Below are 15,533 nucleotides of genomic sequence, written 5' to 3' on the forward strand. Positions count from 1 at the left end.
CTCTTTTTGCAATATATACAGATGTCAAATTATTATGTTATATACCTGAAGTGGTTATATTGTCATACATCAATTATACCTCAATTTAATAAGTTGCATTAAAAAAATCCCTCTGATCTAAGTTATGGCATAAAGCAAAAGAATTAATGTAGTTCTGAGTCTAGGATGGTGAATATGTACTGTTATTCCTGTCAGGTAAAAACAAATTTCTAATAGAGAAAATATATTTACCGGATCCATAGTCACACAGCAGACCCACAGGATGAAAAGACAACCTTTAGAAGAGCAGCTTTAATTGTAGTCATCACTTAATAACACTTAAAATAATGCACCCTAATTTTCTGTCTTTTGCAGAGCCAAATAGGCCAGTTAAAGAGATGTAGGAGGGATCACCATGTGATGGCAAAAAGACTTTTTGCCAAAGTCTTTGTTGGTGGACTACCTGTGCTCGTGCCCCAAGGATTCATTATTTTGGTATAGAAGGGAGTGTTACAGGTACTTTTGTCTTGTCTGATTCCGAAAGCCCTCCCACTACAAGTCAAGGAACCACCGTGGCTGTTCTACTGATTGCCGAGTATATTCACTCAAACTACATTTTCAGGAACTATGAAAATAACAAAAGAATGTGTTCAAGGATGTAGTGGGCCCACCGAGAGATTCCACTATTCCTAAATTCCATTTTTCAATGGACTCTCTTAAATATCCATTTTTACCTATAGGTCATGGTGGTTTTCTGGAATACTAAGGATTATCTTGAGTTCAGAAGCAACATCCAGTTATACTTGAAAGGTCCAGATATTTCACTTTTTCTAGTATTAAATTATCTTAGCCTTCTTTCCTGTTTGTCACAATGCTTACCACTCCTAATTATTTCTTAGATTTGTTAGGTTCCCTTTGCCTATACCCTGTTGGCTCTTAAGTCCATGATCCCCTGCTTTAAACCCTTGATCAACTCTTGACAGGGCCAAAGCCCAAGAGAAAGTAGGACTGACCTATATCAGGAGAACAAATGCCTTTCAAAGCAGAAGATTTTGCCTCCATTTCCCAAACCAGTCAAACCTTCCAGGAGTGGTTCTTTAAGCTCCCTGTCAATATGGAGAGTAAGCCATTCAACAAGAGAGAGACCAAGACTAACTGTTCTGGGATGAAAACCTTTGGTCAGCCTTTAAGCAAGACCAAGGCAACGGTTCTCCAAGGGTATGCCCTATGGTCATGAATATCTCTCCCTAAGGTACTTTATGGCCTGGTATCCCAGAGTCTTTCATCTCTGTGCCTGATTTGGGACCTCTCCTAGCCTGGAATCTTCTTTGCCTCTTAATACCCCCACCTGCTCGGCCCAGCTGAGCACTAGCAGAAGAGGTCCCCCAAGATAATAGGTGAATTTTCATGGCGGAGATAATGATTTTAAAATATATCCAAAAATTCTTCGACAAGTCTTATCTTAAAAGGTGGAGCCTAATTCTTTTCCTCTTGAATATAGGCCTGAAAGATCAATTACTTTCCAAAAAAATCAAATGTGGTGGAAGTCACAGTCTGTGACTTCAAGGCTTAGGTCATAAGAAGCATGGTGGCTTCCTCCTTGTTCCTGCATTTGGACTGCTCACTTGAGACAAGCCAGACACCATGCTGTGAGTTCATTCAAGCAGTTTGTAGAGAAGGTCATAGGAAGGAGAACTGGGGTCTCCTATCCACAGCTGTGTAAGTGAACTATCTTGGATGTGAATCCTTCAGGGTTAATAAAGTCTTCAGATAACTGCAACCCCAGCCCAAATCTTAACTACACACATCACTGGAAACCTTGAACAAAGCTGTTCCAAATTCCCGACCTATACAAATTACAGAAGATGCTGTGTTCATTGTTGATTTAAGCCACTTAGGTTTTGGGCTAATTGGTTATTGTTGTTGTTGTTTGTTTATTTGTTGGAGGTTGTTTTGCTGCAAAAAGCTTTCTTGTTTCCATTTGGTTCTTGGCTTGGGAGAGGGCTCCAGGGTGGTTAAAAAGCTTCCAAGTAGCTTCAAGGAGAGTCTCAGGCCCAAGCCCTGGCACCAGGAGGATACCAGAGGGGCCCCTCAAAGGATGCTGGGCTTCAGAGTCCTGCTTGAAGGTGAGCCCTTCAAAGAGATACTCACCCAACCCAGTCTGGGAGGCAGCCAGCCTGCAGAGGTGAGTCAGGTAGTTTCTATCTTCTTGATGAATTTCACCTCCTTATCTAGGACACGGCTCTCCAGGAAGTCCCAGAGATGGCTGTCTCCATGGATGGATCTCAGGGCATGCAGAACTGAAAGGGCCTGGTTCAGGTTTATCTCCAGAACTAGGGCAGTTGGCATGGTGTCCAGGGTTTTATCCCACTCGTCTTGGGATGGCTTCTGCACATCCTGGAAGGGGACATGGCCACTGCTCTGGTCTTGCATCTTCAAGATACACTTAGTGCCCTTGTGCTTCTCCTCAGCCAACTAGCAGAAGAGGGGCTCACACCCTCCAGAGCCACAATGTCACAATCAAAATAGAAGCCTAGAGAGATAGGTGTAGGAAGCCAGCAGATAAATATTGACCAGGCGACAGTGGCGTCCACTTCCGTGGAATAATTCTGATGAATCGGGGAGCTCATGGTGGATTGGTAATAAGGAGCTAAGCTCGAAATAGGGTGTTGAGGGGTTCCAGAGGCAGAAGGTGGCTGAGAAGATCGCCCCAAAAGTTGTGACTGGAAAAAATGTTGGAGGATGGTTGGAGGCTGATAAAAGGGGTGTTCCTGGGTCTGTTCTGCCCAAACACTGTTGCAGATCTGTGGACTGCCAAGTGCTCCTGGTTTGGGGCTAATTTGTTACATGGTGACTGATAACTAATACAGGGACTTGGCAACAACCTTTTTTGCTATCCATGCTATTACTCATGCTGGTTGTGGGAATTATGAGCCAGATGAGACAGAATAATTTATGATAGGTCATTGGAAAGACATTTTGGAAAGTCTGACCCCTCCTCATACCATACCTCCCCATAAACTGTGACAGTCCCAATGTGTAATCGGGCTGTTGGTACTGCTAGATTTGTAGGGACATTTCAATTTTTTAAAAATGTTCAAACTTACAAAGAAATATCTCACAAATATTTCTTTGTAATTTCTTCCTGACAGCTCTAATGGAGCAGGCAGGGTAACTTTTATTTACTCCAATTTAGAAAAGAGAAAACTCAGGCCCAGAGTTTCAAGTGATCAATGAGTGACAAAGTCAAGATTTGAATGGAAGTCTCTCTGATTCCAAAACCGGGTTACTACCATGCCCCTTAAATTAGTGTCATTCCTGCTCTGCGGGTCACTTAAATTCAGTTAAGCATATTTTAATGGCAAGAGATGATATTTACAAAGTGCTAGGTGCAAGGTATAGTACTCACTAAGTGGTAGCTAATACTATCATTATGTTTATGGGATGCCAAGGGCTGGGAATTCACAGAGGTAAACCAGGCCAGGCCCTTCTCCTTAGGGAACTTAGGCTGGGGGGAGAAGTAGACCTTGCTGAAGAAGATGCTTCCAGGATTGACTTGAAAAAAAGAATATGTATAGGCCAGGCAAACTAAGGCTAGGGATGGAATGTTCGGGGCCCTTTATAGCTCAATGTTCTGCCCCTCTCAAATGCAGGGGTGGAGCCTTCCCACCCCAGCTGACCAGTTGAAATGCCCTGAAGCAAGCACCCGAAGAGCAGGTTGCCCAAGGGCAAAGAAAACAGCGATCATCAGAAACACCCCATTCCTCAATTTCTGCAATAACTATTACTTAGTTTTCTTGGGTTGAATGTGACTTACTGAGATGCAAGAATCAGCCAGGACAGCTTAAGAGAAAATACCATGGAATGGGCTTCTTACCTCTGTGGGGTTCTTCAGGAAATGACAACATTGAAATCACTTCCCAGAATTCACGGGCCCCGGGAATGGGATTGGTGGGGGTGGAGCCGAAGGCAGCCCATGGGACAGGTGGAAAGAAATTGCTCCTGTGGCCCATGGAGAGAAGAGGAGGCTCTGGGCATTACAGAATGGCTTCTTTTGCACCAAATGTACCCTGAGGTCCTTGGTGCCGCCAAAGGCTTTCCTGAGGGAGGAGAACTGTTCTGAGTGGCTTGTTAGGGATCTGGGAAGAACTGAGGATGGACTGTTTTTGCTCGATTTCTCCTGTTTTTCGTTTTTTTTTTTTTTTTTTTGAAGTGATCACTAAATTCCCATCATTCTTTGTATGCAACACCCATTAAATCTAAGCGATTCTCCAAGACAAAGAAAACACCAAGTCTGGGGCCATGTGCCAACAAGAAGTACATGACCTTCTCTTGCTGGGGCACTGGTATTTTTAAAGCAACAAATGCATGATATTGAATATCCCAGCAAGACTCCCTTCTGAGCAGATCCAACAGTTGTCCCGGAGAAGAAACAAACTGGTAAATGCCCCCAAGCCCTTCTGGGGCGCCCACAAAAACAGATCATCAAATTCCTCTTCCTCATCAGGAAAGCGGGGGTGGGGTAGGCTGTGCTTGTGTGTGTGAGTGTCAGGAGGCAGCTTGTCATGGCTCTGGGGACCCGCTGTCGTCCTCTCATCAGTACAAGTGAGGACATTGGACCTTTTGCTCCCCTCTGGAAAAACATAAGACACAAGCCAGCTTCTCTCCAGGGACATTTTTTCACCCAGAGGTCTTTGCCTCAAGGCTCAAACATCGACTCTCCTGGCCCCTGCACAGGTTTCTGGAAACCCAGCCCTTGTTTGGCTGTGTGCATAATGAAGTTCTGGGTTAGGGGGGAGGGGGGTTTGCTAAGCCTGTGCCACCCAGTGCTGTCCCACCGGCCCCTCTGTGTCCCCCAGCTCCTGACCTCCAGGGTAGCCTTTCTGAGCCTTGGTTTTTCAGCAGCAAGTGGAGTCAAAGTGTGAGGAGAGGGAAATATGATCCCCAGTGAATTGCAATATTTTGCCTTCTGTAATCCTCTTCGGGTGGTGACTGTAGCCAAAAGGAAAAACAGGCCAACGTGCAAGATGGATAAAAACCCTCATTATTACCCCGACTAACGTGCATTGGCTGAACCAAATTCTAGTCCCAGTGATTCATTACCAATGGACTTCAAGTCTGACCTAGGATTTGAGATGCGGCTTCTGTGAAGGTCAAGGGTGGGGGCGGCTGTGGGAGGGTCTCTGCCTTGGAGGAGAGCTGAGTGGAAGCAGGCAACCTCTGAGCCTGGCCCAGACCACAGCTGGCCTGGGGCCGGGTGCTTGCTCCGGGACTGCCTACCATGCACCTGCCACGGGTTCTCTTGTCTCAGGGCTGGGCTGCGGCAATGTGTCCCCTCCTCCCTACATCTCTGAGGTTGGGCTTGGGTCAGGAGTGTGCAGAGAGGGTGGAGGGACAGTGCTCCATCTTCTCCACCCCCCAGAGAGGGTCTCCCCAGTGAGAGTGAAAAACTGTCTTGCATGAATAATATACCTTCTTCACTCTTTTGAAGAGTTCAGAGCTCCTAGCCAACAGAATGTTCTTCACCCTCAACAGCTCCCTGAGGCTAAATCAGGTTTTGATTCCTCCCTGCTCTTACCTTTTTTTTTTTTTTTTTTTTAATAGATGAGACAATGACAGCCTATAGGGGAAGGTCTTTGGGAATGAGCTGTGCTGGACCCACCGGAAGCAGACAGGAAAGAGCTGAATGGCTGAGTCCTTTATGGAGGCAGGAAATCTCTCGGCTAATCCTATGCTCTGTTTCTATAGGCACTTGAAAGAAATCACACCCTAAAAAGTCTTGAAATATATAATAACTTGTTCCAGAAGCTGGTCAAGTAATAATAGGCCTTTAGTCGGTTCTCTTTTAAGAGGATGTTAATAGGTCATAAGGAAATACCATTGCAACAACACCCAGGTCGCTGCAAGGCCAAGAAGAGAGATCCAGATTTTTTTGTGTGGTAGCCTCACCACTGGGTGGTGGTGACTGGTCTCTGATCCGCTTTGGATTTTATTATTGTGCAGACTCTTGCTGACCTGTTGTGCTGCTTCTAGTCTTTTTTAGCCCGTACTCCAGTGAGCATGGTCTTCAGTAAAACCAAAATGTGATTGTGCCATCCTTGCATTCAGATATCCTGCAGCTTCCCATAGTCTTCAAGATGGGATTCTTACTCCTTCACACAGCATAAAGGACCCTGGTCTTCCAACTAGAAATTCACGACTGCCAGCTAATTTTCAGACTCCACGCTCATTAATTCACTCAGTTGTACAGATATCCAGCTGGCATTCCCTGAAGGGTTAATATTTTCCAGCCAGTTCACCAGACACTGGGAATGTAGCAATATGGCAGTGCCTACCTAGCACATGACTTGGTCAAGACTCAAATTCTGCCTCTCATCTTAGAACTTGCTTCTCTCATTGCCTCTGAGCCCCCTCCTCTTCTGCCAGCTACTTTTACCATTCCATGAGTTTTCTTCTTCATTCTTCCACTCCCCATTCCCACCTAATACCACTCTTCAAAAAAGTTTGTTTGTTTGTTTATTTATTTATTTATTTATTTATTTATTTATTTATTTGAGAGAGTGTGAGCAGGGGGAGGGGCAGAGGGAAAGAATCTTCAAGCAGACTTCCTTTGGAGTGTGGAGCCCAACTTGGGACTCAATCTCACAACCCATGAGATCGTGACCTGAGTGGAAATTGAGAGTTCGATGCCTAACCAACTGATCCACAAAGGTGCTCTATACTCTTGAGTGTTCTGAGAGCTCATGGTGCTGTAGCTGGCTATTATATTCCTGTTTCCTCATGTCTTGAATGAGAGACTTTGTCTTGAGTATAACGTCTAGCACCCCGTCCAGCTCCCAGCTGGCCATAGCTCCAGGGTTACATTGACTTTGGCCCATGTGGCAGGAACAAAAGTCTGCTGGGGGTCTTCTGGGAGAGAAACCTCTAAACACAACTGTCCCTTGTTCCTTTTTGGTGTCACATCTGGAGGAGAGGCTTAGAACTGCTGCAGCCACCTGGAACTAGCTTTGGGAAAGAGTCACTAACGAGGACAGCAGGGCAGAGAGCTGGAAGTAATGTCTGCTTGGGATCGTCTTCCTCTGGACTTGAAGTTATGTGAATGGCATATTTCTCATGGTTTAAGCCATTCTGATTCAAGGTCTTCCCTTCCCTCCCCTCCTTTCTCCTCCCCTCCTCCCCTCCCCTTCCCTTCTCTTCTTCTTCTCCTTTTTCTTTTCCCTCCTTTCCTTCCTCCTCCTTGTTCCTCTCTCTTTTTTTCTTTCTTCCTCTGCCTCCTCCTCCTCCTTCTTCATTGCCAAAATCTTCTTAAGTGATTTGGAACTCATTATCCATCTTTGTTTGGATGGAGTGAGTGGGTCCAGACATACTAAGTCCAACTGATACCATCTGGTATTAGTTGTATTTACTTATATATATTTTGCCTGCCTTACTAAACTATTGGTGCTTTGAAGGAAAGAAATCTATTTTGTCCAAAATTGTCCTATTAGTCTCATCTCCCAAGTGTCTGCCTAACACCTGCTATATAGTAAGGAGTTCCACAGATATGTGCAGAATTGAATTGAATGGAAGCCTTCAACTACTTTTTGTACTTTTTCTTAACCTTCAATTTATCCCTTCTCTTTGTACTTCATGTTTCAGTATCTTACTCAATACCATTGTTCTCACATCGTTTCCCACTGAAACTCTTGCACTCTCCAAGAAGATGCTAAGGTCCTGGAGAGCAACATCTAAGTTTCATCTCATATTTCTTTGGTGTCCCACAGGGTTCTCTGCCTTTGCAGGGCTCATAAGAGGCACCTAAAAATTTCCTGATGAACGAATCCCCTGAAATCTTACCCAGTGTGAATCCTACTTAATTTTGTGGTTGTGTACTCTTGCATGTTGTCTCAGTTCCTTGATGGTGGAAGTTCTCACCTTCTTCTTTTCTACCCTGTATCCTAACAGGCACAAAGTTGGTATCAGTAAAGGCTTATGATGAATGGATGAGAATATTTAAGTATTGTTTCCCCACAGATCACAAACCCACAGAGGGATTTTGGTGAACTTACACCTTTCAAGAACTAGTATGGCAGGTGGAACTAACATTTAAAAATATCTTTTGGGGTGGGAGGACTGGTTCCGGAGGTGATGATATGCCCTAATATCCTTGTCTAGCCACTGAGACCACGTTGCTATTATTGCTGGGTAGTTTTGGAGCCTGGTTTTCTTTCCCAAACTGCCAGACATTTCTATTTCTATTTTCGAAGCTCTGCTTCTGGTATGTCCCTAGGTCTCCAAAGAATCCCGCAGTCACAGCTACTGTCTGTTGAAAGGACACTTGGCACCCTGTTTCCTATTTTTAAGAAGGTCCATTGACAAGAGAGTCCCGCTGACTGTGTTTCACACCTTACCACAGTGACTGATATTCAAGAATATAACCCAACAGTTTAAATTATTTACACTGACCACAATAAGCAAACAAGCAGGAAGAGGTAAGTACAGAAGCCTATACATTCCCATCCCTTCACTGACACTTTAAACAGTTTCTTTTATCTTGGTGATAGATTTCGACCCTGGTTATAATACAGTATCTCCCAGAGACATTTTAAAACCTTAGAGCCATGAGAAAACAGGGATTGGGTAAGAGTCAACAAATTTGTCCTCATTTATTCTCCCTTATTTGAGATCTCTGAGTGGTCCAGCTTCTCTCTCCAAATCTGATGAACGGGTTTTCCCTTTGAAGAACAGTTATGCATTCTTTGCCTTGTTTAGTTTCTACTCGTGAGTGTGAAGGTGGTGGTGGTGAATTATGTGTGTGTTTATGTGTCAGGACCATCCACAATATATACGAGGAAATGCCAGGAAGCAGGGTTCTTAAATTTAATCTTCTATGTCAGTGCTTTATACCCAATGAAAATATCCCAATTTAAGACAACTTTTGACATGCGAGGCAGTGTGCTGCATGCCCTGGAGGACCACAGATGTGTAAGACATATCCAGACCCTCCAGGCATACTATGGGCTCTAAGCAATTCAAAAGAGAAATTTTTTTTTTTCCAAAATGGGGAAGTTTGGTATTATAAAGGTAATTCACTGCCCTAAAAATGAATATAATTTAGGAACGTATTTAGTAAAAAGAGTATAGTTTTCTACTTTTCCATCGCTAATCTCAGAGATAGGCACTATTAAGAATTTTGTTATAGCCTTTCAGAATCTTTATGCATATAGAAACTTTTTTTAAAGATTTTATTTATTATTTGAAATAGAAAAAAAGTGAGAGAGAGAAATCATGAGCAGGGGGAGTGACAGAGAGAGGGAGAAGCAGTCTCCTTGCTGAAAAAGGAGCGTAATGCGAGATTTGATCCCAGGATACTAGAATCATGATCTGAGCCAAGGCAGACACTTAACTGAATGAACCACCCAGGTGCCTCCATGTAGAAACATTTCTATGTAGTGGGACCATATTATACATATTGTTCTCTAACACTTATCAGTACATGTAGATATATCTTATCCTTGTTTTATTTTCACTGGCTGTATAATATTCCATCGTGCATGTACACACTAATGTCTCTTACTAATCAACAGCTGGATCCAATCTGAGATTTTTCACTCCATTAGAAACAGCATTGTAGTGAACAACCTTGTTCTTTTATTTTTCTGCACATGCTGAAGCACCTTCTTCTTGGGAAGATCAGGGAGGATTTCAGAGAAAAGGTGGAATTTTAGTCGAGCCTGAGGGAGGGAAAAGCATGAGCAAGGGTAGAAAGTACAAGGCACTTTCAGGAGTTTGTAAATAGACCTTTTTCAGTAAAATGGAGGATGTATGGTTCAGTCTTGGGCAATAGAGTTACAAGAAAAAAGTTCAGATAAATAGGGAGTTTGCAAGGGAACACAAGTTTTGTTGACACAAGTTTTGTTGATTGCGGTGAGGCCATGATACCAGAGAATACCCCACACATATCTGAGAATGGGGGGCAATGTTCCCAGACAAGAACATCTGGGAAGAAGTGAATAGAAGACACCAGGCTTTCCAGGAAGCGCTGGGAAAACTAAGATCCATGGAAGTGACAGTGTGATTCAGCAGGGCATGGTAATTGATTGGATGGGAAGGAAGTGGAGCATCCAGGCCTGGTTTCTTCATCCAGAAAATGGGGACAGAGGTCCTCATGCCTCAGGGATATTTAAAAAAAAATTTTTATTTTTAATTTTTTAAAATTAACATATAATGTCGTCTTATTAGCCCCAGGGGTAAAGGTCTGTGAATCACCAGGTTTACACACTCCACAGCACTAATCAATGCCTCAGGGATATTACAAGCATGAAACTAAATACAGGCAAACTTTCTGTAAATAATAGTTATTACTATAATATTATTTCGTTTGGTTACGAATCTTCTCTGTAGTCCCCCAAGTAATGGTCATCCCAACAGGGCTTTCAGAGATGCTAGCTTATGGAATGAAGAGGGTGGATTACAATGACCTTTTCAGAGAGCCACTGTGAAGTCACCAAAGGGGGTTGGCTGTGTTTTCTCAGTGATTCAGTGGAAACTTAAGAGTTACCTCCAATGATGTGAATCTGGTCTAAATACTTGAGGGCACTTTCCCATCTGCGGTTACTGAGTTCGATTTTCCCTTTTATCTAATTCAGTCCCCCTCACCAAATTACAAAGACTTGTTTTTGCTTTCAGAGCAGAAAGGAAGGATGGGAAGACACACTCCAAATATTTAGTTAGTTTCAAAAGTATGTGTTATTCCAAGCACCTTCAAGTACTAGGTTTCTTGAAATAAGAAAGTATCATCTTGCTCTGCTGTGTTCCCTTTGGCAGGAACAATAACCATCCACTTCATGTGCGTAACACTCAGCTCTTTGCAGGAGAAGAAAAACAGCCTGATTGCTGGAAGAGCTAAATTCCAGGCTCAGCTGTCTCCGTGTAGCTAGGATGACTTCTCTGGGCCTCCTGTGCCTTACCAGTAAAGTGAGAGACTTGAACATGGCCTTCTTACATTCTTTACTTGTAAGATAACACAACCTGTGTTCACAAAGCCCTTGTAAGGTTCATGGCATGGTGTCACAAAGCCTGTATCACAGATTTGGGAATAGGAACCAAGAGGTGAGCAACTTGGCTAAACTGAGCATGATTCCCCTCATCAGAGACGCTATCAGAACTAGAAACTGCGATTTGATTTCTAGCATGTAACACTGTCTCCTGAAAGTTTCTTGAGTTTGGCTGGGGAAGAAGCTTCTAGAAGGTCACATGCCTGCCTTCTGTTCATGTGGACAACCACGTTCCAACGCTGAGCCCCAACCCTGAGGCAGACCACGCCTTTTCTTCCCTTCCCACGCCCTCTTCGCACTCTCGTTCCAGCCACACGGACTACTTGGAGTTCTTCCTATGTCCCCACTCCTTTCAGGTCCTGGTCTTTGTAAAAACTGGATTACATGTGGGGACTTGGGAAGCTCCTTTCCCTATTAATCTGTTTCACTTCTTTACTTTTCCTCCTTTAGGATTTTATTCTGCCATTGTTTCTTTCTTTCAGAGAGCTTTCCCCGACCCTCCGTCCAACTTGTGTTAGAGGTAGTTTCTCTGGATTCCTTAGTAATCTGTTCTTCCCTCATTGTTGTGATAATAGTATTTACCACCTTGCATGGTAAGTGCCTATTAACTTATGACACAGATGAAAAATATACTTTATGATGGTCCCAAGTTGTAGTGGCAAACGAGATAAAACTTTAATTTTCTTTCCCTATAAGGAAAAATTTGGAGCTAGGCTCTCCTGAGCTGGTGTAGTAGCTTTATGGTTGACAGAGACCTGGGTCCTTCAAGTTTTTGCTAAGTGTTGCCTCATGGTTGCAAGGTGGCTGCTGGAATGCAAGCGTTGCATCCATGAAAAGGGCAGGAACTGGAAAGAATGTCACCCAGATGAGTCACTTCCCTTTATAAACTCTCCTGGAAGCTCTACCAGAAGCTGTCAACTTGCCTCTCCTTAGCTGAGGTATGTAGTCTTGTAGCCCCCTGAGCAACACTGGCTGCCTTTGGTGAAGTAAAAAACAAGAGGAGCTATTTGGTAGACAGTCATCATCTTTGTCAATCAAGCTGCTCAGGATGTCGTAGGCAGTCCACGTCAGTCTGTGAACAGGCAAATACAGAAATGTGTGTTAAGAGACTTTTATAGCTACTTGACATGTATGTGACATGGTATCAGTCCACAAAGAAATTGGCAACTGGTCCTTCACCACAGAGTCTAAGAAGCCTTGTCTGCCCTCAAGTGCTCTGTCTTTTCTATAAGACTACAAGCATCATGAGAGCAGGAAAGTCCTGCTCTCTGCTGTATTGCCTGATCCTGCACAGTGCCTAATGAAAATGTGAGTATCGAGTCTTTGAGGCACTGAATCCACTTGTCACTGCCTCCTTCTTGCTCAGCTCGCTTTCTGATGTGTCTGGATCTCTCCTCTCCTGTCTCCGTCTATGAACTCCTTCTCTTGCTTTTCTCTTGCTCTCCTATCAGGGTCTTCGAGATCCCTCTTTCTCTCTCAGCCCTCAAATGTGACAGCTTCTGAACTTCAGCACTAAGCCCTCTGCCTCTTTCTCTCCACATCTTCTCTGCTGGACTTGTCTGCTCCGGTAGCTCTATACTCCTTCCAGGGCAAGGACCCTCCGGCCCCAGACCCAGGCTGGGCTCTCTTGGCCCCTGGTATTTTCCAGGACTTGTTGGAATGGGTCCAAGCCTGAACTGCTCTTTTCCCCTACCGTAGACTGACTTCCAGACATCCCCCCAGAAGGGATCCATAGCCCTTAGTTTGGACAAGGAGAGTCCTTTCATTGTTTCTGTGGCCCTTCTCCTTGTCTTCTTTGTCTTCTAACATCATTTATTAGTTTCCTAGGGATGTTTTAACGAAGTACCACACACTGAGTGACACAAAGCAACAGAAATACATTCTCTCACAGTCTGGGAAGTTGGAAGTCACCGGGGAACATGTCGGCAGAAGCAGGCTCCCCCTAAAGCCTCAGATGGAAGATCCATCTCTTCCTCTTCTGATATCTGGCACCTTCGGGCATGCCTTGATCTGTGGCCACTTGACTCAGTCCCTGCCTCCGTCTTCTTTCTCATGTTTCAGTGACTTCACATGATGTTATCACTGCCGCACAACTCTCTCTTCCTGAAAGGAGGCCTGTCCTATCGGATTGGCCTGCCCTACTCCTATTTGACCTCATCTGACTTCACTAGTTATACCTACAAAGCCTCTATTTCCAAACAAGGCCACATTCTGAAGTGCTCGGGGGTTAGGATTTCAGTTCATCTTCTTGGGGGGGCGGGGTGTCACGATTTCATGCATCACATTTCTGTCTTTCCTTCCATAATTATGACTTCATGGAAATTTCAATAGAGGTCTTCAGGATGCAGCCTTGAGGCAGAGATTGGGATGTTTGTTAGGGAGGGAAGCTTGGGATTCAGCCTGTGGCAGTGGAGGACTGGGAGACTAGACTAGTTGTGCTGAGGAAGCAGCTGGGCTGTGAAGGGAGCCCAAGGAGAGCCTCACTGGGGCTAAGATGGCTTCAGATGGTGCTCAGTGGGGCCTTGGTGGGCGCTTGATGATCGTGCCTACTGTGACCAACTGAACCGGAGTGTCCAGAGATAAGGGGTTTCCCAGGACACAGGATTTACCATATTTTCAGGCTGACTGGGATGATTGGTCAGCTTTATGCTTCTGCATCCGTTGTAGGATACGGGTGAGGTCTCTACTGTCTACTATCACATCTAAGATTGATAACATCAGATGTAACCGAAAGACCTCCTGTGCTAACAATGAAGAGACAAAACTCTGAAAAATGAGTCAATAACTTTTCATTGCTTTCCACTGAAAAATTTTCAGCAGGAGAGTGACAGGATCTTCATCATCATGTTCTTGTTCGCAGACTTCTTTTGCGTTAAGGTGACGTCTCCCCCATGGAGCTCAGTACACCCAGCCCACCGGTCTGACCCAGCTCTGGGGAATGAGCCAGTGAAAAGGATTCCTGCATTTCCATCTCTCCGCCGTCACTCCCAGGAGCACCATATGGAAGCTTGTCCTATGCTCCCCAACTCTTCAGATTTGCCCATACTCAAGGCTCAGACTCTGTCTTTCAGGTTGATGTTGAATCCCACTGGTTTCTGGGGATCAATCTCCCTGAAGATGTGCCAGGCCCCCTGCCCTCAGACCAGACCCAGGGAGGTCCCACTCTAAAGCTCTGGGATGGTGGACATGGTCCTGTTTGCCAAAATACAGTAAATTTTTTGTAGGGGGGAGAGGGGGACTATTGGAGTTACATTCTCCCACAATGATGCACCTTAGGTCACTGTGGGCAATTGGTCTTCCCTAATTAAGTGCAAGGGCCACCCACTGTGAGCTCACCACCCCCCCCCCCAGGTCTACTCAGGACTGACCTGGCCTTCTCAGCTTGCTTCACAATCAATAGCCCCAGAAAAGGCAGTTTTATTCACTGAAGTCACAGATCAATGAGACAAGATTTGCATAGGAGCTTAGTATATAAATCCTGGGGTGAGGTAATCATTTCTTTTCCCTGTGCTGTCCTGATTTTCCCCTCCCTTTCTAGTTTCCTCTGTTCATTTCCCCTTCTGTTCTTTTGTTCTTCTCCTCACTGAGAATGTCCTTTCTTTAGAGCCCCAGCTAAGGGATGCAGCCCTCTTCTGGGCTCCCCCATGTCCTACAATCTGTCTCCCGCCAGGCAACCCCCATTCTGTGACCCTCTGAGTCTCCTGTGTGTGCTGGGGGAAGCCCAGAGAACCTGACCATGATAGGTTGCTCAAGGAGATGCTGCCCATAGGCTTCTTCTGTTTTTATTTCTTATTTTGTCCAAAAATTTGTAAAGCTTGCACTGTTTCAAAGCAGGTACAACTTTTGGGTTGATTTCTGGCAGCTCTATTGTGTTTCCAGCTGTTACCAGTTTCTTTTACTTCTCTGGGGTTTTGAGGTATCCTTTCCTCAATGCTAGATTTTTCTCTTAAAGATAGGGGAGATTTTCAAGACTGGCATGGATAACGGCAAAGACAACATCCTATGTCATTACAGATCAGAAAGGAACCTGTAGTCCCATCTCATATGCTGGCTGATTGCCACCGGCGGTCCTGGGGTGTTGTCCTTGTTACCTGTAACAGTGGTTGCTGCTGACATTCCTGTCGCATGTGCCTCCATATGCCATCTCACTTGAGTCTTTACATGAGGTCAGTGCTAATCATGTCCACTGTAGATGAGGGAATGGAGGGTCTGGATGTTATGTAACTCACCCACATTTCCAGAGCCAGGAAGCACCTTCTAATGCCCAAACCCAAACTTTCCATTGTTCAAGTCCTTGTTCTTCTCTTTGTGCCTCATTGTTCAGCTATGAGCAGCACTCCCAAGTGATTGGCTCATTGAAAGGGGCCTGGCCCATGGTTAGGACCACCTTGAACTGTCCAAGTCTTTCCTTTTTCTGTGTACCTGTTCTCTTCCACTGAGCCTCTTAGCACCTGCCTCCCCTCGCTCTCTCTCCTGCTCTCCGACCCTACCTAAGCCCATTAATATCTGTTGTCTTGG

The 15,533-nt window shown here is 44.7% G+C and overlaps 1 pseudogene across 1 annotated transcript; it reads right to left on the minus strand.

Annotated features, from left to right (window-relative positions):
* Positions 1 to 1,885: 1,885 nt before the first annotated feature.
* LOC309847215 (ferritin light chain pseudogene) lies at positions 1,886 to 2,609 on the minus strand (annotated as a pseudogene). The gene has a single exon. The product of its transcript is annotated as a ferritin light chain pseudogene (transcript).
* Between the last annotated feature and the right edge of the window lie 12,924 nt (positions 2,610 to 15,533).

The sequence above is a fragment of the Mustela nivalis genome (assembly GCF_964662115.1).
Source record: "Mustela nivalis genome assembly, chromosome: 13".
Taxonomy (NCBI): domain Eukaryota; kingdom Metazoa; phylum Chordata; class Mammalia; order Carnivora; family Mustelidae; genus Mustela; species Mustela nivalis.